Below are 24219 nucleotides of genomic sequence, written 5' to 3'. Positions count from 1 at the left end.
TTTACGGCAGGAACAGGCGGGTTTTCGCCCTGGTCGATCGTGTGCAGATCATATCAACTTCCTACGTATAATTATCGAACAGTCCGCTTAATTAATTTCATCGCTGTATCTCTTGTTCGTGGATTCTGAACGAGCCTTTGATACCGTCTACCGAGATGCTATGTGGAGCGCCCTTATAAACAAAGGCATCCCTCTTAAAATTTTAACCCTGATCAAAGAACTTTATATACCCTTCTCAACCTACAACGGCGTAAAACAGGGCTGCCTCTTATCTCCCACGCTTTTTCTCATACTCTTAGATTCTGTTTTAGAAGCAACAAACGCCTTTTTCGCCCACAACTTCGACCACATCAGTGCTAAATTGGAATCGCTAACGCGTAACGCCTCCAAAGTCGGACTAAAAATAAACACTAAAAAGACCAAGCTTATGAGAATAGGCTCAACATGTCAAACCTCACTCACAATTAAACGGGCATACCATTGAAGACAAAGAGCACTTCTGTTACTTTGGAGGCAAAAATACTAAAGAAGGCGGATCAGAAGCAGACATCAGCGACCGCATTAACAAGACAAGAAATGCTTTCCGTTCGCTCAACAAAGTCTGGAGTTGTAACGCCATATCAACCTCAACAAAAACCAGGATATTTAACAGCAGCGTAAAATCTATCCTACTGTACGGCTGTAGAACTTGTAGTTTCACGCAACCGACGACTCGGAAACTCCAAGTGTTTATCAATCGCTGCCTACGGCAAATTCTGAGAATCTTCTGGCCAAACAAAATATCAAATTCAGAACTACTGCTCCGAACTAATTGTAGCCCTGTTGAAATAGAAATCCGCAGGAGAAAATGGGTCTGGTTAGGCCATATCTTACGCAGGCCACAAAGTGACATTGCCAGAACCGTGCTAGACTGGAATCCGCAAGGACCACGAAAAAGAGGACGTCCAAGAAACACCTGGATTCGCTGTACCAAAAAATAACTTGAGTCAGTCCATATAACCTGGGGTCAAGCAAAATACCTGGCCAACGATAGAACAATATGGAGAGAGTTTGTCGATGCCCTATGTTCAACCTGAACTTTTTACATCTGTTTTGTGTTTATGTAATTAATGAACGTATAATACGTATGTAAGACATACAGATATAAATAAAGGACATATATATACTATAAATTTATGTTAAGTTTTATAATGTAGGCGCCGTAAGGGCAAGTCCATATTTTTTTTAAATACAGGGGAAAGTCTGTAGTTTACGATAAAAAAAATCCAGCTGCCCCCATCTGCCACCTTGTAAGTTTTTCCCCTTACACCGCGCCTGCAAAATCGCCAAAATTTCGAAAATCGGGAGGTACGTTTATATGGGAGCTATACCTAAACGTATGCCTATATTGAAAATTTTATTGCAAGGTGGTATTTTGTCCCCTCAAAACTCAAAAAGCAAAATTTCAGCCAAATCGGTTGGAAAATTTGGCTAAAATCGTCAAAATGCCGAATATCGGGAGTTACGTTTATATGGGAGCTATACCTAAATGTGGACCTATATTGAACATTTGTTGCAAGGTGGTATGTTGTCCCCTCAGAACTCAAAATGCAAAATTTCAACCAAATCGGTTTGAAAATTTGGCTAAAATCGTCAAAATGTAAAAAAATCGGGCGGTACCTTTATGTGGGGGCAGCACCCAAATCTGGACCTACATTCATTAATTTTTTTTTTCTCTTTCGTTATAAAACTATGTTTAAAATTCCGAGGCGGTAGCTCGATTAGAACTATTTTTGTCACTCCTTTCCATACGAGTGGGACCACTGTACAATGCAGTGACTATATCGTCATGACTACAATTTCCCAACTTAAACTTATATATCTCAAAAATGCTACAACCTAGGAAAGGACTTGCGGGTTTCAAGCAAAATCTTGAAGACCTGAGAAAAAATCTGAATGATTGATATGGACTTCTATATCTCAACAACGGTAAAACCTACGAAAATATCATGCAGGCCAATCTTGTACAGAATTTTCACAGTTACAACATTTTCGTTAGCCCCATTTCGATAGGACTTGCGGTTTCCAAGAAAAATCGTGAAAACCTAAAGTACCTAAAAATATGAAATTTATTTATTTATTTATTTATTTATCAACTTTACAATAATTCTAAGCCATCGGGCCAATTTAAATGAATTACATTATATTACATATGTGTATGTTATCACTACTCAGAGTGCATATAAAACTAGGTATATGATATAATCCTATAATTACAAATACTCCAAGCCATAAGGCAAAAAATAATACAAATATTTATATTCCCACTACTCAAAATTCCCACTATTCAAAATTTGACCGCGATTTATTTAAAAATCCCTCCAGCCTGATATCATCCTACAGGGCAGTTTTGATTTCTCGCCTTCATCCTGGCGTATGAGTATTTCATAAGATAAATTAATATTAATGATACGCACAAATTCCCATTTTAAAACTATCCTGGTTTTCAAATGGTTATGAACCATGCAAAAATACCCAATAAGTAGTCTCAACTATTAGTAACTAGTTATTTAAGTACTTATTTAAATGGTCAAAAATAACTATTGATTTCGGCCGACATGCCCTTGTTAAAATAATAGGTTAGTAGGGTGTTTTGTAATAAGTATTTTTGCTGGGAATAGTAACCACTTACAAATGTCGCACACTGTTATATTTATGATTGCACTAGAAACGCTAGAAGCACGGTAGGTGGGAGCGGCAACATCATCAACATCATTGTATTGCTCATACGCTCTCGTGGACCCCAACAAACACCTGAGCTCATTTTAATAAACAGTTTTCCAGCATGTAAGGCTCAGTAAACACAATCAATATTGAAGTGCAATGAAAAGGTAGCTTGGCAAACGATGATGTAGCTGATGATGATGCTGCTGCTTCGGCTGGTGCTGAAGAGATGACAAAAAAGTAGAATGATGGAGATGAAGTAGATATAGCGAAGCAGGGGGGGGACATGTAACGAGAAAACGACAAAAGCAGTTTTTCTTCAACAGATGTAATGTGTGCACACAGAGGTGGGGGGTTTACATCATTAAAATGTCGTCGGCGTATGGGGAAACCGAAAGTGTGTGCTGGTATTGGCTTCTTTTCATGCTGTCGGGTGTCATCAGCATTCATACAGCTAGTCTCCACGTACATACATTTTTCACTGACAAGGAGCGAGCGAACGAACGAAATTGCTTTTGTTACATTAACATGTAATGCCCGAGAATAGTCACACGCACAAACACACACACACGCACACACTTTCGCTTACATAGCGTTGAGAAGGATTTATGTATGAATAGAAGAATTTACATGTGTTGTCATTGGGTGTCATCGTCTTACTCGTTGTCGATGTGTTATTGCTGTGACATGTGTGCGTGAGCTGGAATATTTCAAAGGTAGTTAACATTACTGTATGCGTTACTTTTACTTATTGTTGTTGTTGTTGTTTGTGTTTTTGTTGCTGCTGCGGTTGTTGTCTTCGAATGAAAAGAAGACAATATATTTGTGACTAGGACCATGTTGGGTATATTCAACCCTAACACAACCAGCACGTCGTCTAACATGTAAAACATGTTACAGATTGAAGTTTTTGGTTGTTGTTGCTGGTGAAAGTAGGCGGATGATGGTTAGGATGATATTAGTTTTCCTATGAAAGATAGCGTTAAAGATATTGGGGGAAAGTTTGTGGTAGTTCTGTAGAAGAACACTGGTTGGTTGCGTCCATAAAGAATCAGCACCCTTAGAAACACCCTTTCTTTAAGAAAGACACTATAGAAGCGCCCTTTCTTTAAGAAAGACACTATAGAAGCGCCCTTTCTTTAAGAAAGACACTATAGAAGCGCCCTTTCTTTAAGAAAGTCACTATGGAAGCACCCTTTCTTTCAAAAAGGGACTAAGAAGCACCCTTTCTTTCAAAAAGGGACTAAGAAGCACCCTTTCTTTCAAAAAGGGACTAAGAAGCACCCTTTCTTTCAAAAAGGGACTAAGAAGCACCCTTTCTTTCAAAAAGGGACTAAGAAGCACCCTTTCTTTCAAAAAGGGACTAAGAAGCACCCTTTCTTTCAAAAAGGGACTAAGAAGCACCCTTTCTTTCAAAAAGGGACTAAGAAGCACCCTTTCTTTCAAAAAGGGACTAAGAAGCACCTTTTCTTTCAAAAAGGGACTAAGAAGCACCCTTTCTTTCAAAAAGGGACTAAGAAGCACCCTTTCTTTTAAAATGGGTCTATAGAAGCACCCTTTCTTTTAAAATGGGTCTATAGAAGCACCCTTTCCTTCAGAAAGGGTCTATAGAAGCACCCTTTCCTTCAGAAAGGGTCTATAGAAGCACCCTTTCCTTCAGAAAGGGTCAATAGAAGCACACTTTCCTTCAGAAAGGGTCTATAGAGGCACCCTTTCCTTCAGAAAGGGTCTATAGAAGCACACTTTCCTTCAGAAAGGGTCTATAGAAGCACCCTTTCCTTCAGAAAGGGTCTATAGAAGCACCCTTTACTTCAGAAAGGGTCTATAGAAGCACCCTTTCCTTCAGAAAGGGTCTATAGAAGCACCCATTCTTCCAGAAAGGGCCTATAAAAGCAACCTTTCTGAAGGAAAGTGTCTATAGAAGCACCCTTTCTGAAGGAAAGTGTCTATAGAAGCATGCTTTATGAAGGAAAGTATCTTTAGAAGCACCCTTTCCATTAGAAAGGCTCTATAGAAGCACCCTTTCCATTAGAAAGGCTCTATAGAAGCACCCTTTCCATTAGAAAGGCTCTATAGAAGCACCCTTTCCATTAGAAAGGCTCTATAGAAGCAGCCTTTCCATTAGAAAGGCTCTATAGAAGCACCCTTTCCATTAGAAAGGCTCTATAGAAGCACCCTTTAATTTAGAAAAGCTCTATAGAAGCACCCTTCCTTCAGAAATGGTCTATAGAAGCTCCCTTTCCTTAATAAAGGCTCTATAGAAGCACCATTCCTTCAGAAATGGTCTATAGAAGCACTCTTTCCTTTAGAAGCACCCTTTCCATTAGAAAGGCTCTATAGAAGCACCCTTCAGAAAGGGTCCATAGAAGCATGCTTTATGAAGGAAAGTATCTTTAGAAGCACCCTTTCCATTAGAAAGGCTCTATAGAAGCACCCTTTCCTTCAGAAAGGGTCTATAGAAGCACCCTTTATTTCAGAAAGGGTCTATAGAAGCACCCTTTCCTTCAGAAAGGGTCTATAGAAGCACCCTTTATTTCAGAAAGGGTCTATAGAAGCACCCTTTCCTTCAGAAAGGGTCTATAGAAGCACCCTTTCTGAAGGAAAGTGTCTATAGAAGCATGCTTTATGAAGGAAAGTGTCTATAGAAGCATGCTTTATGAAGGAAAGTGTCTATAGAAGCATGCTTTATGAAGGAAAGTGTCTATAGAAGCATGCTTTATGAAGGAAAGTATCTTTAGAAGCACCCTTTCCATTAGAAAGGCTCTATAGAAGCACCCTTTCCATTAGAAAGGCTCTATAGAAGCACCCATTCTTCCAGAAAGGGCCTATAAAAGCAACCTTTCTGAAGGAAAGTGTCTATAGAAGCACCCTTTCTGAAGGAAAGTGTCTATAGAAGCATGCTTTATGAAGGAAAGTATCTTTAGAAGCACCCTTTCCATTAGAAAGGCTCTATAGAAGCACCCTTTCCATTAGAAAGGCTCTATAGAAGCACCCTTTCCATTAGAAAGGCTCTATAGAAGCACCCATTCTTCCAGAAAGGGCCTATAAAAGCAACCTTTCTGAAGGAAAGTGTCTATAGAACCACCCTTTCTGAGGGAAAGTGTCTATAGAAGCACCATTTCTGAAGGAAAGTGTCTATAGAAGCACCCTTTCTGAAGGAAATTATCTATAGAAGCACTCTTTCCTTCAGAAAGGCTCTATAGAAGCACCCTTTCCTTCAGAAAGGGCCTATAGAAGCACCCTTTCCTTCAGAAAGGCTCTATAGAAGCACCTCTTCTTTCAGAAATGGTCTATAGAAGCACACATTCTTTCAGAAAGGGTCTATAGAAGCACCCATTCTTTCAGAAAGGGTCTACAGAAGCACCCATTCTTCCAGAAAGGGCCTATAAAAGCAACCTTTCTGAAGGAAGGTGTCTATAGAAGCACCCTTTCTGAAGGAAAGTGTCTATAGAAGCATGCTTTATAAAGGAAAGTATCTTTAGAAGCACATTTTCCATTAGAAAGGCTCTATAGAAGCACCCTTTCCATTAGAAAGGCTCTATAGAAGCACCCTTTCCATTAGAAAGTCTCTATAGAAGTACCCTTTCCATTAGAAAGGCTCTATAGAAGTACCCTTCAGAAAGGGTCCATAGAAGCATGCTTTATGAAGGAAAGTATCTTTAGAAGCACCCTTTCCATTAGAAAGGCTCTATAGAAGCACCCTTTCCATTAGAAAGGCTCTATGGAAGCACCCTTTCCATTAGAAAGGCTCTATAGAAGCACCCTTTCCATTAGAAAGGCTCTATAGAAGCACCCTTTCCATTAGAAAGGCTCTATGGAAGCACCCTTTCCATTAGAAAGGCTCTATAGAAGCACCCTTTCCATTAGAAAGGCTCTATGGAAGCACCCTTTCCATTAGAAAGGCTCTATAGAAGCACCCTTTCCATTAGAAAGGCTCTATAGAAGCACCCTTTCCATTAGAAAGGCTCTATAGAAGCACCCTTTCCATTAGAAAGGCTCTATAGAAGCACCCTTTCCATTAGAAAGGCTCTATAGAAGCACCCTTTCCATTAGAAGGCTCTATAGAAGCACCCTTTCCATTAGAAAGGCTCTATAGAAGCACCCTTTCCATTAGAAAGGCTCTATAGAAGCACCCTTTCCATTAGAAAGGCTCTATAGAAGCACAATTTAATTTAGAAAAGCTCTATAGAAGCACCCTTCCTTCAGAAATGGTCTCTAGAAGCTCCCTTTCCTTAATAAAGGCTCTATAGAAGCACCATTTCTTCAGAAATGGTCTATAGAAGCACTCTTTCCTTTAGAAGCACCCTTTCCATTAGAAAGGCTCTATAGAAGCACCCTTCAGAAAGGGTCCATAGAAGCATGCTTTATGAAGGAAAGTATCTTTAGAAGCACCCTTTCCATTAGAAAGGCTCTATAGAAGTACCCTTCAGAAAGGGTCCATAGAAGCATGCTTTATGAAGGAAAGTATCTTTAGAAGCACCCTTTCCATTAGAAAGGCTCTATAGAAGCACCCTTTCCATTAGAAAGGCTCTATGGAAGCACCCTTTCCACTAGAAAGGCTCTATAGAAGCACCCTTTCCATTAGAAAGGCTCTATGGAAGCACCCTTTCCATTAGAAAGGCTCTATAGAAGCACCCTTTCCATTAGAAAGGCTCTATGGAAGCACCCTTTCCATTAGAAAGGCTCTATAGAAGCACCCTTTCCATTAGAAAGGCTCTATAAAAGCACCCTTTCCATTAGAAAGGCTCTATAGAAGCACCCTTTCCATTAGAAAGGCTCTATAGAAGCACCCTTTCTATTAGAAAGGCTCTATAGAAGCACCCTTTCCATTAGAAAGGCTCTATAGAAGCACCCTTTAATTTAGAAAAGCTCTATAGAAGCACCCTTTAATTTAGAAAAGCTCTATAGAAGCACCCTTCCTTCAGAAATGGTCTATAGAAGCTCCCTTTCCTTAATAAAGGCTTTATAGAAGCACCATTCCTTCAGAAATGGTCTATAGAAGCTCCCTTTCATTAACAAAGGCTCTATAGAAGGACCATTCCTTCAGAAATGGTCTATAGAAGCACTCTTTACTTTAGAAAGGCTCCATATAAGCACCCTTTACTTTAGAAAGGCTCCACAGAAGCACCCTTTACTTCAGAAAGGGTCTATAGAAGTACCCTTTACTTCAGAAAGGGTCTATAGAAGCACCCTTTCTGAAGGACAGTGTCTATAGAAGCACCCTTTCTATAGAAGCACCCTTTCTTTCAGAAATGGTCTATAGAAGCTCCCTTTCCTTTAGATAGGCTCTATAGAAGCACCCTTCAGAAAGGGTCTATAGAAGCACCCTTTCTGTCAGAAATGATCTATAGAAGCATCCTTTCTGTCAGAAATGGTCTATAGAAGCATCCTTTCTTTCAAAAAGTGTTTATAGAAGCACCCTTTCCTTCAGAAGGGGTCTTTAGAAGCACCCTTTCCTTCAGAAGGGGTCTATAGAAGCACCCTTTCTTTCAGAAGGGGTCTATAGAAGCATCCTTTCCTTCAGAAGGGGTCGATAGAAGCTCGCTTTTTTCAGAAAGAGTCGATAGAAGCTCCCTTTTTTCAGAAAGGGTGGATAGAAGCTCCCTTTCCTTCAGAAAGGGTCAATAGAAACACGTTTTCCGAAGGAAAGTGTCTATAGAAGCACCCTTTCTCTCAGAAATGGTCTATAGAAGCACCCTTTCTCTCAGAAATGGTCTATAGAAGCACCCTTTCTTTCAGAAATGGTCTATAGAAACACCCTTTTCTTCAGAAAGGGGCTATAGAATCACCTTTTCCTTCAGAAAGGGTCGACAAAAGCCCGTATTGGCCCGGGATTCATATATATCCGGTCACAGACCAAAAGAGCTCGCAGCAGGCTCTGCGGCATAAATTGCCACTTTCATGGTAAAAAAATACACGAACAAAAGTCCTCCGAGTCAATCCGGTGCATAGAACCGACCGCCGTGGTATTGAGAAGAAGACATTGTGATCTTCTATAAAAGAAGAAGACCTTGTGTTCTATAAAAAAAGAATACCTTGTGGTCTTCTATAAAAGATGAATACCATTAAAGAAGAAGACCTTGTGGTCTTCTATTAAAGTGGAATACCTTTTAGTCTTCTGGTGGTCTTTTCTAGTAGAAGACCTGATGGTCTTCTCTAGTAGAAGACTTGGTGGTCTTCTCTAGAAGAAGACCTGGTGGTCTTCTCTAGAAGAAGACCTGGTGGTCTTCTCTAGTAGAAGACCTGGTGGTCTTCTCTAATAGAAGACCTGGTGATCTTCTCTAGTAGAAGACCTAGTGGTCTTCTCGGGTAGAACTTGGTGGTCTTCTCTAGTAGAAGACCTGGTGGTCTTTTCTAGCAAGAGAGCTTATGGTCTTCTCTGGTAGCAAACCTGGTGGTCTTCTGCTCCTTATGGTCGTCGTATGAAGGAGACGCCTCTGTCTTCATTCGATGAAGACCTTTTGTCTGGTGGTGGTCTCCGCTAGTAGAAGATCGGGTGGTCTTCTCTTGTAGAATACCAAGTATTCTTCTCTAGTAGATGTCCTTGTGGTCTTCTCTGGTAGAAGACCTGGTGGTCTTCTCTAATAGAAGACCTGGTGATCTTCTCTAATAGAAGACCTGGTGGTCTTCTCTAATAGAAGACCCGGTGGTCTTCTCTAATAGAAGACCTGGTGATCTTCTCTAGTAGAAGACCTAGTGGTCTTCTCGGGTAGAACTTGGTGGTCTTCTCTAGTAGAAGAACACCTGGTGGTCTTATTTAGTAGAACATCTGGTGGTCTTCTCTAGTAGAAGACCTTGTGGTCTTCTCTAATAGAAGAACTAGTGGTCGTCCTAAGTAGAAGACCTGGTGATCTTCTCTAGTAGAAGATCTGGTGTTCTTCTCTGGTAGAAGACCTGGTGGTCTTTCCTAGTAGGAGACCTGGTGGTCTTCTCTAGTAGAAAACCAGTTGGTTTTCACTAGTAGAAGACCTGTTGGTTTGCACTAGTAGAAGACCTGACGGTCTTCTTAAGTAGAAGACCTCGTGGTCTTCTCTAGTAGAAGACCTGGTGGTATTCTCTTGTAAAATACCTGGTGGTATTCTCTTGTAGAAGACCTGGTGTTCCTCTACAGTAGAATACCTGGTGTTCTTCTCTAATAGGAACCTTGTGGTGTTCTCTAGAGAATACCTCTGTCTTCATTCAAAGAAGACCTTTTTTCTTCCATATTAGAATAGGTTGTCGACTTTTCTGGTAAAAAACTTGTTGGTCTTCTCTAGTTGAAGATCTGGTGGTCTTCTCTAGTAAAAGACCGGGTTGTCTTCTATAGAGAAGACCCCGTGGTCGTTCTACGAAGAAGATCTTTTGTCTTTAATAGTAGAAGTCCTTGTGTTCTGTTATAGTATAGGACCTATATGTCTTCCTTAGAAGAGGGCCTTCAGGTCTTCTGTGAAGAAGGTAGAGAACACCACCTTCACCGATTAGATCACAGTTCTTAAGCCCTCGGCACACAAGCGGCTGGCTTTCTGGCTGAAGTCATTTCTGGGGAAAAAAAGTAAAGAAATGTCAGAACCACATTTGAATTAGGTCGAACTTGGTTTTTAGTCTTTTACCAGATATGACTTCAGCCAGAAAGCCAGCCGCTTATGCGTCGAGGCCTTTACTTTTCATTTTTATTGACTGCTTTTTCCACACCTAATACATTTTTGTTAGCAAAATAAATGTGTTTCCCTAAGAAATACGCAAACCCTATCAAGCCCATAACAAAATCCTGTGCATGTGTCCTCAGTCGTTACTATTGTCGGGGTGTCGATGCCATTGCCTGTGCTTGTTGACTGTCTCAGCGTTTTATTTGTGTTACGTTATCACCTTTTCATTGAAAAAAAGAAAACAAAAAAGGAATGAACGAACAATACAAAATAAAGCACATAACAATTACAACAAAAAACAACAACAGCAATAACATAACAAAGGCAGAAGGAGAATAGGGAACTATAAAAACCAGCTATCTAATGTAAAGGCGGATGTCAATGGCTGGCTGGATGGGTGATGCTGCTGTCGTTACATTTAAACAATAACACTGCCATTCATAGCTGTAAAACGCCGCTATCAAAAGCAACAAAGAAGAACAACAACAATAACGAACGAACGAAAACATTACAACCGACTACAAACAAGTAGTCATAAATTCAAACACCGGCAACACCCAACCACACACCCATACAACCACACACACATGTAGCCATTTCCATACATCTCCAACATTTATTGAAGGAAACATTAAAAGTGTTGCCATAGTATGAAATTTATTGCCACCTCTAAAGCTACTCCCACAAACATCCGATTCATAGATTCCTACATCTGTTCAACATGAATTTACGCTTCCTCCCCTTGGAAGACTCTTTGTTTCTTGCTTCCAAATTTAAAATGCCTGATTAAAATCCACATTGTTCTTGTTAATAGCACGTTCTTGTTGTGGCAGAGTTGCTGTTCCCAAAACCGAAATAACCTTCTGTGTAAAATTGTTCCTCACTTCGTTGCCTGTCGTCCTAAAACATTTTTGTCAGTAATGACGGTTTTTGGGTAATTAAATTACAACCGATTAAATCAATGAGCTCCCGAATTGACACCTTTTCACTAATTGAAGCAAATTTTGAGGCAGTTAAGAAGAATTACACGACAGAAACGACAACAATGTTCCGCACCGCAACTGTACTGCTGGTAGATTGCAAAATGTTTCTTGGAAATAATGTACACTCCACATAAAATTCAAAGTACGATTGGTGTGATACTTTGGGTAGGTGGTTAAAAGATAAAGTACTCATTAGGGTAATTAAGGAAAATTGAAATTTTACAAAATATTTAAACGATGAGTATATAGAAGAACTTTCGCCATAGTAGTATGAATAGTGCAGATATCTTCAATTATATCAATTATGCAGAAAAGAAGAGAGTATTGCGGGTATTAGAAGCAGAATACAAGCAACACTTTCATCTATCTATATAAATAAAAATCAAATGTCGTTCGTTGGTAATGGCATAAATTGACAACGGCTGGACAGATATGGATAATTATTATTATTATTTTTTTAAATGTTCGTCATAACCCAACTTAGGTTTTTATGCAAAGACAATTTGAACCCGCCCACTTTTTATACCCTCCTCCATATGGAGGGTATAATTAAATTTGTCATTCCGTTTGTAACACATCGAAATATTCGTCGGAGACCCTATGAAGTATATATATTATTAATCAGCATAAAATTCTATGTCGATTTAACCATGTCCGTCTGTCCGTCCGTCCGTATGTCTGTTGAAATCAAGATACAGCTCGCAATTTTAAAGATAGAGAGTCAATATTTGGTACAGAAGTTTTTATTCCTTGCAGGATGGTTGGTATTGAAAATGGGTTATATAGGTCCACGTTTTGATATAGCCCCCATAGAACGGTACCTCCCGATTTTCGGTATTTTTAAGGTTTTAGCTTCTTTATCCTACCAAACTGGCTAAAATTTGGTATTTAGTTATCGTTGGGTGTATAAAACTTTCCACCTGAAATTTGTTGGTATAGGTCCACGCCTTTATATAGCCCCCATAGACCGGTACCTCCCGATATTCGGTATTTTTTAGGTTTTTGCTTCATTAGCTCACCAAAATGGCTGAAATTTGGTATTTAGTTATCGTTGGGTGTATAGAACTTTCCACCTGAAATTTGTTGGTATAGGTTCACGCCTTCATATAGCCCCCATAGAACGGTACCTCCCGATTTTCGGTATTTTGAAGGTTTTAGCTTCATTATCCCACCAAAATGGTTGAAATTTGTTAATAAGTCTTCGTTGAGGATATAAAACTTTCCACCTGAAATTTGTTGGTATAGGTCCACGCCTTTATATAGCCCCATTTCCAACTGAAATTCGTCGGTATAGGTGCACGTTTCGATATAGCCTCCTAGAACAATTCTGAAGGTTGTGACGTCAATATCCCACAGAAATGACTGAAATTGGTATTTTGTCTTCCTTATAAACGAAAGGAAACTAATTGTTTCATTTTACTTCAATACAACTCGTGGTGGAGGGTTAACAAGTTCGGCCAGGCCGAACTTAACGCCGTTCTTACTTGTTTCAATTTTCAATTTTAATCTTTTCTGCAAAACCTACTGAACTAATTTTCCTGAAATTGTCAGGAAATGTACAGGGATGACCGCCGGTGAAGATAGGCTACATATTTCGTTGAATTTCGGGAGGGGCGGGGTACTTCTCCTAAATCCCATTTCTTTAAAAATGCTATTTTTACAATAATTACAAATGTATCGGTTTGGAAATTAATTTGCGAAACAATTGTGCTTGTGTCTCCGACCTTACTTACTTATTTGGGACCCAAAAACTTTACCACGCCCAATTTTTAAAATATTTTACATCTACGAAACTGCTGAACCGATCCTCCTGAAATTTTCAGGAAATGTATAAGGATGGCTCCCAGAGAAAATAGGCTGAATAGGTGCACGTTTCGATATAGCCTCCTAGAACAATTCTGAAGGTTGTGACGTCAATATCCCACAGAAATCACTGAAATTGGTGTTTTGTCTTCTTCATAAATTTTTCCATTTTACTTCAATACAACTCGTGGTGAAGGGTTAACAAGTTCGGCCAGGCCGAACTTAACGCCGTTCTTACTTGTTTCAATTTTCAATTTTAATCTTTTCTGCAAAACCTACTGAACTAATTTTCCTGAAATTGTCAGGAAATATACAGGGATGACCTCCGGTGAAGATGGGCTACATATTTCGTTGAATTTCGGGAGGGGCGGGGTACTTCTCCTAAATCCTATTTCTATAAAAATGCTATTTTTACAATAATTACAAATGTATCGGTTTGGAAATTAATTTGCGAGACAATTGTGCTTGTGTCTCCGAACTTACCTACTTATTTCTTCTTTTCTGAATTTTGTCTATTTTGGAAGTGGACCACTAGTCATTTCAGTGGGTCATCGTATAACTTTTGGCCCAGTATGCCAGGAAGCATGGACTTGTCCACGAAAACATAATATCGCTGTAAACAGGACTACAACGAACAGCATCGGTATAGATTTCAAAAGGGTCTTCGAACTGACCCTAAACTGCACTTAGACACAAATGTTGAACTTTTGTGGGGGAGGTACCCTAAGGAGAGGATTGATACGACATAAACTAAATTCAGACTAAATATTAGGAGATCCAAAGTTTGGACCAAATTGGAAACTAAGTTTGGACAAAATATGACGAAGGCAAATGTTGGACCAAATCGGTTAATCAGTTCGAGAGTTATCGTGCCCATCGCTCATTCTTATTATATGGCCTAGCCAACGCAATCGCTGCATCTCGATACGTTTAACTATGTTGATGTCGTTGTATAGCAGATACAGCTCGTGGTTCATACGACGTCGATATTCACCGTCAACGCAGATCCGTCCGTAAATCTTTCGAAGAATTTTCTCTCAAACACGCCAAGCACTGCCTTATCTGCTTGCGCAAATACCCAGGCTTCGGAACCATACATCAGCACGGGTAGTATCAGTGTTTTGTAAAGCGTTATTTGTGTTTGACGAGTTGTGGCTTAGTTTTTGAAGTGCTTACTTACGCCAAAGTAGCATCTGTTGGCCAATACAATTCTTCTTATTATTTCACAACTGATGAGATTGTTGTGTTTACTACGGTGCCGAGGTATACGAAGTCTTTTACTACCTCAAAATTATAGGAACCTACTGCAACAGTTGGTCCGATCTCAATGGACGCATTGCGCGTCGACACCATCAACTTGGTCTTCTCGCCGTTTACCGCCCGACCCACTTTAGCAGATTCACCTTCGACTTTCATAAAGGTATCGGTTACTTCTTTTACTGATCATCCCATGATGTTTATATCATCAGCATAAGCAAGTAACATGTGGGTATTGGTGTAGATTGTGCCACTTCTTTTGACGTTTGCCTCTCGTATAACCTTTTCTAGCAGGATGTTAAAAAGATCACACGAAAGGCTGTCGATGAGGCACATTTCGCCCGTATGAAAGTTTATATACTTCTTTTGGGCCTAAAGACCCGGCCACGTCTAATTTTTTAAATATGTTATATCTCTAAAATACTGAACCGATTTCCATGAAATTTGCAGCAAATTCTCAAGGTCTGCCGTGGCAATAAATTTCAGAGGAGTTGGGGTACCTTCCCATGCATTTCCTTTAAACGCTATATGAGTATGCCAAACTTATGATTATATCGATTTCAGCATTAATTTTAGGAGACAATGGGATTGTGTCTGCGACCGTAGGTACATATTTGGAGCCAAAATACCGCTCAATTTTTTAAATAGGTTATGTCTTGAAAACTGAAGACAACGCCCACTCTTTTCAATACATTTTTATAACCTCAGCATTTATGCTAAAGAGGGTATATACACTTTCACACGGGCAAAATGTGCCTCATCGAAATAATGGTTTTAGACCCCAAGTATGTTTGGACGAAATCCGTTTCAGACAATTTGGAGTCGATTTAGCCATGTCAGTCCGTCTGTCTGTTTGGCTGGCTGAAGCGCACGATAACTCTCGATCGGATTAACCGATTCGTTCCAAAATTTGGCTTTCGTAATAGTTTGTACAAACTTAGTTTAAGTTCGAAGATTGGTTATATCGGTGCACTCCTTCTGGTACATCCCCCACAAAAGTTCGAAAATGTAACGGAGTAACTGATTTGATGCATACTTTGCACATCCCGAAATGTCTACCAGATTTAGATGAGGTTTCAATATGGACTTAATCGGTCCACTCCTTCGGGTACCTCCCACACAAAATTTGGAATAAGTTCAGTTTGGGACCTGCTCTTGAATCTCTTTGATTTTTTTTGTAACTTGTATTCACTGCCCCCCATACGACGGTACAAGCTTCATCAGGGTCAAGTCCATACTTTCTCGGGAAGCCTGAAATGTGTAAAAAACCCTATGACACCGTGTGTAGTGGTTGGAGCGCAAGAAAACTCTCGAACGGATCTGCCGATTACGTCCAAAATTTGGCTTTCATAGTATTTTGTCCAGACTTAGTTTAAGTTCGAAGATAAGCCATATCGGTCCACTACTTCAGATACCTCCTCCACAAAAGTTCAAAAATGTTCGGAAAAATTGTGCGCACGATAACTTTTGAAGGGAATGAACGATTTGGTCTATACCTTAGACATCTTAATATATCTACCAGATGTAGACCAATTTCGAATATGCACTATATTTTTCCACTCCTTCGGGTATCTCCCACACAAAATTTTCGGATAAGTTCACTTTAAGACCTGCTCTCGAATCACTTTGATTTTTGTTGAAGTAACTTGCATTCGCCACTTCAATTACAACGGTAATAGGTTTTTCAGGGGCAAGTCCATACTTCTTGAGTATGCAACCCGAAAGGTGTAAAAAACCTCTATGGCATCAGATGTAGTGGCTGGAGAGAACCATAACTCTCGAAGTGATCAAATGATTTGGTCCAAAACTTGGCCTTTGCCATATTTTGTCCAAACTTAGTTTCAGTTCGAAGATGGGCAATACCGGTCCACAACTTCAGGTACTTACCCCAATATTTAAAAAAATGACATTAAAATAATATATAATTGTTCCCCAAACATCCCAGACGGAACAAGGGAGTTTTCTCTCATATCAATGAGTGTACCCCGGATTCATAAATGCTCAATGATATGGGACCTACTGTTTATCGTCGAGGCCGAATGGATTGTCTTAAGACACCACTTCTAGAGAAGTTTTACATAGCCGAAATAATCAGTAAATTTCACCAACATTACTGAGGGGTATTTTGTCACTGTTGACAATTTTGAATTTGCCTGGTCGGGAAATCGAACCCACGACATTCAGTGCGCAAGGCGGGTGTGCATACCATTGCACCGCGGTCACTAAAATGCTATGCACAATATCTCTTAAACAGGGCAACCAATTTGGTCCAAACTTTATATCTCATAATGTTTTGTCCAAATTTATTTTAGCTTCTAAAATGGCCCATCTTGTTGCTCTCCTTAGGCTACCTACCCCACATAAGTTCAACATTTTTGTCTAAGTGCAGTTTAGGGTCTGTTCGAAGATCCTTTGGAAATTTAGACCGATGCTGTTCGTTGTGGTCCTTTTTACAGCTGCTTCCTGCCGTGCTTGTCGAAAAGTTCAAATGTCCAAAAATGGCCACAAAATTCTGAAAAGTCCCTAAATACATTCGATCTATCCGTAGATGAAAGTTTCAATTCACATAGGCTGAGGGTATATATCTGTCGGCTTTGCCGACTGATACGTTCATACTTGTTCAGTGGGAAGTACATACTTCTTGAGAAAATGACCCGAAAACTCTAAAAAATGTCTACGTGCTGTGACCCAAAACTAAAAAACACTATAGACGTTACTTTTTTTCTTAAGGTCTCTGTCGGCACTAGTTATACCCTCCACCATAATATGGAGGGTATAATTAAATTTGTCATTCCGTTTGTAACACATCGAAATATTCATCGGAGACCCTATAAAGTATATATATTCTTGATCAGGGTAAAATCCTAAGACGATATATGCATGTCCGTCCTTCTGTTGAAATCAAGATTCAGCTCGCAATTTTTATGATAGAGCTTTCTGATTTGGTATGGAAGTTTATATTACTCCTAGGATAGTTGGTATTGCAAATGGGCTATATCGGTCCACTTTTTGATATAACCCCCATAGAATGGGGTATTTTAAGGTTTTAGCTTCATTATCTCAACGAAATGGTTGAAATTTAGTGCTTAGTCTTCTTTCCCTCAGGATTTGGTCTGTATAGGTCCACGCCTTCAAATAGCCCCCATAGAACGGTACCTCCCGATTCCGATATTTTCAAGGTTGTGGCCCCAATATTCCACCAAAATGGCCGAATTTTTTTTCGCTTCGGAAATTTACCAGAAAAATTTTGTTTTCAAGAAAAAGAAATATACATTTGTGTGTCATCAGGAACACGCCTCGCCCACACCATCTATGATTTTACATAATTATTAGGCAACCGAAGTTTTATTCTTGGGCAACTTGAAGTTCATCAGCCCTTTTACCTGTCTCTAAATAATTGTTGGGTATTTCAAACATGAAATACTTATTTACAAGAGGTGCTGTACTACGTTCGGCTAGCATTTTGGACACCGCTATAAGGTGAAGCTGAAACAAAATGAGCAAATGAGGTGATTAGTTTCCACTTGACATCGAACGAATGAACCAAGATTAGTTTTAAACTTTGCAATTTTAAAGTCAATCCGATAGAAAATATATACTTCTTGTGGTCATTCTTCATCTATCCTTAAGCATCTATTAAATTTCAAAAATATTTATTTACTATTTTATAAAAATTCTTCAAATTCACAATAAATTTAAAGAAAATGAGTGAAATTTCTTGAATAGAAATAATGAAAATTCTTCATCTGTAAATTCTACATTCAGCTAAAGACAAAAAAAGGCAGAGCAAAGGAAAGGCAAACAACATTGCAATTACTCTTCTAAAACTAAATCAAAACCCCCCTCTCTACCGTTAGAAAGGTGTAGGACCCATACTGTAGGTGTATCAACATGAATAGAAAAATGAATGAGAGCAGAAACAAAGTAAGTCAATAAAAAAAGTTTTTTGTTTTCTTATAATATTTGCATATTAATATATTTGTTGTATTCTCTGTTTGTTGAAGATTTACAACAAAATGGCACGAAAGAGCTTAGGTAGGAAGATACACAAGGGTAAAAGGGGTGTAAAGAAGGGGAGGGAACACACGTTTCTCTTTAGGTTCTTCTTTTAATAAATTAAAGTTATACAAAAATGTAATTCAATCTTTTTTTAGAATGCGGAAAAATGGCTAATAAATTTTCTGCTATGGTGATTTAGGAAATAATCTTGGAGAATGTTTTAAGCAACTTGAATCAGTCTTTGGGGTTTTTTGTTGAAAGTGAATAAATCAGATGAAATATTAATTTTATGTGTGCAGCATGAGAGAAGATGAATGGAAACATTTTACAGAGGAGAATTTACGATTTTTTGAATAATCGATGAGTTGGGCTGTAGGTTATTGTCTATTATCGAGTTATTTGGAAATACAATAATACTTATTAGCATTAGCAAAACCTCTACAGCTGCAAAAAATCATAACACTACACCAACAAACATGTTTTGACGTCTCTGTAATTTATCAAAGAGCGGAGGGGAAACAGAACCTTATTTTTTATTATTTTACAAAACAAACAAAAAGAATTAATATGCTTTTTCGACAATTAAATGCTCACAACTTATGACTGTAAAAAATAATAAAAGTCGTGGCCCTATTTATCGTCACCATAAATGCCCGAAGTCGTATCTCCAAAAAAGTCAAAATTAGTTTTTTGATTGAATCTAATAAATAAGACTAAAATACTTACTTACTTAGTTGGCCCATTACAGAACATTTGTTCCATAGACCGAACTAAGAAAAGATCTCCATTCCTCTCTGTTTTTCGCTTGACTTTTTCGAATACCGCGCCTTTCCATTTCTTCATCCACTTGTTTGCTCCATCGAAGCTTAGGCCTGCAAATTCTGCGTGCACCGCCATGTGGCATGTATTCATACGCCTTTTTAGCGGGTTCATCATCGCTCATTCTCATGATATGGCATAGCCAACGCAATCGTTGCATTTCGATACGTTTAACTATATTCATGTCTTTGTATAGCTTATATAGCTCGTGGTTCATACGACGTTGATATTCGCCGTCAACGCAAATCGGCCCGTAGATCTTTCGAAGAATTTTCCTCTCAAACACACCAAGCACTGCCTTATCTGCTTGCGCAAGTACCCATGCTTCGGAGCCATACATTAGCACGGGTAGTATCAGCGTTTTGTACAGTGTTATTTTTGTTTGACGAGATGTGGCTTTGTTTTTAAATTGCTTACTTAGACCATAGTAGCATCTGTTGGCCAATACAATTCTTCTTCTTATTTCACAACTGATGTTGTTTGTTGTGTTTATGGCAGTGCCGAGGTAGACGAAGTCTTTAACTACCTCAAAATTGTAGGTACCAACTTCCACAGTTGGTCCGAGCTCTATGGACGCTTTGCGCGTCGACACCATCAATTTGGTCTTTTCGCCGTTTACCGCCAGACCCACTTACGCAGATTCTGCTTCGACCTTCCTAAAGGTATCAGTTACTTCCTTTACTGATCGTCCCATGATGTCTATGTCATCAGCATAGGCAAGTAACATGTGGCTATTGGTGTAAATTGTGCCATTTCTTTTGACATTTGCATCTCGTATTACCTTTTCGAGCAAAATGTTGAATAGGTCACACGAAAGGCTGTCTCCTTGTCTGAAACCTCGTTTGGTACAAAATTCTTCGGAGAGGTTCTTTCCAATTTTAACTGAGGACCTAGTATCAGTTAAAGTCATCTTACAAAGCCGGATGAGCTTTGCGGGGATACCAAATTCAGACATTGCGTGGAATACCTTTGATCGGAGGGGACTGTCGAATGCTGCTTTATAATCGACAAAAAGGTGAAATATGTCGATCTGCATCTCTTGGGTCTTCTCTAGGATTTGTCGCAGGGTAAATATCTGGTCAATGGTGGACTTGCCAGGTCTAAAGCCACATTGGTATGGTCCGATTATCCACGTTTGTGGATAAAGTTATCCACGTTTGTGGATAAAGTTATCCACGTTTGTGGATAAAGTTATCCACGTTTGTGGATAAAGTTATCCACGTTTGTGGGTAAAGCTATCCACGTTTGTGGACAAAACTATCCACGTTTGTCGATAAAGTTATCCATGTTGAGGATAAAGTTATCCACGTTTGTGGATATAATTATTCATGATGCCGACAAAGTTATCCACGTTTGTGGATAAAGTTATCCATGTTGAGGATAAAGTTATCCACGATTGTGGATAAAGTTATTCACGTTTGTGGATATAATTATGCATGTTGTCGACAAATTTATCCACGTTTGTGGATAAAGTTATCCACGTTTTTGGATAAAGTTATCCACGTTTGTGGCTATAGTTATCAACTTTTGTGGATAAAGTTATCCTCTTTTGTGGATATAGTTATCAACGTTTGTGAATGAAGTTATCCAGGTTTGTGGATAATGTTATAGACGTTTGAAGAAAAACTTATCCAAGTTGGTGGATAAAATTATCCACGATTTTGAATAAAATTATTAATATGGTGGATACAGTTATCCACTATGTGGATAAAATTATCCACATTGAGGATAGAATTATCCAGCATATACTGAAATGTCTACTCCGTATTTTTTTGGTCCGTTCCGGGACGGAGGAAATCCAAGACTAATATGAATGTGCTCGGTTTGTGACATTCTCATCCACAACAACTAAACTTCGATGAGATGCAATATATGTTGAGAGTGGTGCATCTCATGGGATGCTCTGGACTCATCCATGTGAAGGACTACGACAGGGACTACGTTGCTGCGTGAAGTCGTCATTCTCATCTGAATCCTCAATCCTCACCCGTTTTGCAATTTAATTGCAATGGACTCCGATTTAATATCGATGAATATTATATTGTATAGGCCGGAAGAATATCACGCTCAACAACAACTGCAGCTTACAGCGTTGTGATGGTTACAACGTCCTGAAGTAGTATGGCACCAGAAGTGGAGGTGGGAGATTAGCTTTCCTATTGCATCCGTCTATTGAATACAGATCTATCTCGCTTGAGCCTAGCTCTAATGACCCCTACATGGAATGTATGGGGTTAGGAGTCAGGTGTGGAACTGCCCAGCTCGAGTTGCTTAACCTACACATCCCGCCGATAAATAGCTGCATTTCAACATCCAAATCCATGGCAATGCTGAAATAGCTGGATTAGACGTGAGTATCTCACAAAAGTTCTCAACCTGTCGCTAGCCACCCACATTGTTCGCGAAGTCTGACAGGGTGCTTCCGCTATTGAAGCCAGGCAAGAATGCCAGCAATGGTGAATAACACTGTTTGAGGACAGTGTTGCATGACATGGTCGATGGTAGCAGAATTCAGACCACCAGCTACTCCAAAATTCTAGGGGTGACATTCGACAGCATGTTCATGTCATCCGCCCATGCCACAGCTATCTGCGACAAGTTGAGATGTAGGAACAAGGACCTCAACTCCCTAGTCGGCATCACTTGGTTAGTAGACAAAGAAACCTTGCTATACACATATAACGGGATAGATATGTCTGTGGTAACCTATGCGGCGCCAGTTTGGTCTTCGAATATACGTCCAACGCTATGGAAAAATTATTCATACCTGCCAGAATGCCGTCCTGAGAACTGCAACAAAAAAAGAACCTTGTTGAGTACATATAACACGATAGGTCAGTATATGTTAATCTATGCGAGTTTAGTCCGCGAATATAAGTGCAAGCCGATGGAATAATATTCAAACCTCTCAGAACGCCGACTTAAGAATTGCAACATGGTGCCTCCTCATGTCTTCAGTGGACGATCTACATGAGAAGACAAAGATTCTTGCAGTACATTAACACAATGGCATGCTTTCATTGCAGTAGTTGCTCGGTTGTTACCATAAGACCCATCCTAATCACCATATGATGTATGGGGAGTCCTATATACCATATGGTGATTAGGATGGCGGAAGGGATTTTCATGATCTATAAAATAGGCCAAAAGTTACAAGAGAGAACTCCTAGATCAACAACCATAACTGTCAACCATAACAACCACTCTAGCAATAATGGCCATTTCAGTTCTGACGGAAGGTACAGAACTGGAAGTTATCAATGTTTACATTCCGCCCGTCAACAGCCTTGGGCCCGGTTACCACCCATCCATAGAGCATCTTTTGGTAGGGGATAATCGAATTATCCTTGGTGACTTCAATGCTCATCATGAGCTCTGTTTTTCCCATTTACCAACTGACGGACGTGGCGAGTCCAAAGCCGAGCAGATAGACTCATCGGATTTCTTACCGATAAATTACCATTTTCCCACGCGAATCACGGCTCATTGCTCCAGCTCCCCTGACATTAGTATAGTCAGTTCGTCGCTCCTGCTATTTACATCTTGGCAGACCCGTGTTTCGCTGGCATCGAACCATATTCCGATAATTATATCTGTGGAGAAATCGAGCGACTTTGTGGCTTTATGAATGAATGAAGTTGACGATGCCATGAGTCAGTTGCCTGAAAGGGAGAGAGTAACTTCACAATGGAAATATTGCTTTAAATTTCGGAGGTGTTAATATATCGGATGCCAAGAAAAGCGACCTTAAGTTCTGCCAACAATTTGTGGTTCACCCAAACGGAGCGGAACAGGGGCAAAAGGGCCGTCCTCAGAAGAGCTAAGAACCTTAAAAAGGAAGCTCCCATCCAAATTTCGCCAGAGGACGTTAGCGCAGCTATTATCAAGGCTAAGCCATCCAAAGCCTTAGGATCGGACGGCATATCGATGCTTATGCTAAAGCATATCGGTCCGGCAGCAAAGTGCTACCTTGCACAGATCCTGACACTTTCCATCAACCAGTCAGTGATTCTGGAGATATGGAAGAGTGCGAGAATCATTCCGTTACCAAAACCAGATAAGACAGCCAGCCGAGGAGACTCGTACAGACCTATCTCCCTTCGGTCACCGCTGGCCAAGGTTTTGGAATCCCTCCTGCTGCCAAGTATGAAAGAAGAATTAAAACTTGCACAACACCAGCATGGCTTTAGGAATGCACTCAGCACCCCCACTGCCCTTACTGATGTCGTCAACAGTATTGCAAACAAACTAAATCACAGTAGACCTGCCCATCGTAACATAGTTCTGGCTTTGGATTTATCCAAAGCTTTCGACACTGTTGATCATGCAATACTCATTGGCGACATCCTGGATTCTACATTGTCAAACATAACCAAGAGATGGTTATACAATTATGCATTATTATGACGACTATGATCCAAATCGCGTCCTTAACCGTCAACCACCAGCGGTCGCAGAGGTCCAGAACCATCTTAGCACAGCTCAGATCAGGCTGGTCAACAGTTCTCAATTCCTACCAGGCTAGAATTATGTCAGGAGTTGGAGATATCTGCCCTCATTGCAGACAAAGACCGCACGACACGAATCACTTATTTGCATGCCCATCACAGTAGAAGTGGCTAATTTCCTACAGCTCCCAAACTAATCCCGACAGCGCAATCCCACTCACGTCCCAACTAACACTCACAAACATCCACACAGATAACAATCAATCCATCCTTACACATAAACACCTTCTACACGGTACCGGCACACGTACTAATTGAATTCCTATCAATATCTTATGGATCATTTCAGGGAAAACGAGGCAGCCAAACTGTAACAACACACTGCAGCGGGTTCAATTCCGCGGCAGCGGTTTCCTTCGCACGCTTTGGCCAATGGCATTCACTCCTTTTGATAGTTGTCGCGTCCAATAGCCATCGGTAATGACAACCATGGGTTTTTAGAGCTTTTGGGCCTTACAAGGTCTACTTTTGGTGAAAATTTCCAAACGATACTCAAACAATCCGTAGAATTAACTCAAGTTA

At 39.8% G+C, this 24219-nt stretch overlaps 1 protein-coding gene across 1 annotated transcript in view; it reads right to left on the bottom strand.

Annotated features, from left to right (window-relative positions):
• Nucleotides 1-24219, bottom strand: part of mAChR-B (muscarinic acetylcholine receptor) — a 267866-nt gene that overhangs the window by 61298 nt on the left and 182349 nt on the right. The window lies entirely within an intron of this gene.

Source organism: Musca autumnalis, unplaced genomic scaffold (assembly GCF_047663935.1).
Source record: "Musca autumnalis isolate F117 unplaced genomic scaffold, ASM4766393v1 scaffold_1, whole genome shotgun sequence".
NCBI lineage: Eukaryota > Metazoa > Arthropoda > Insecta > Diptera > Muscidae > Musca > Musca autumnalis.
The sequence above is the reverse complement of the archived record's forward strand: the minus strand, read 5'-3'. Positions and strand labels throughout refer to the sequence as shown.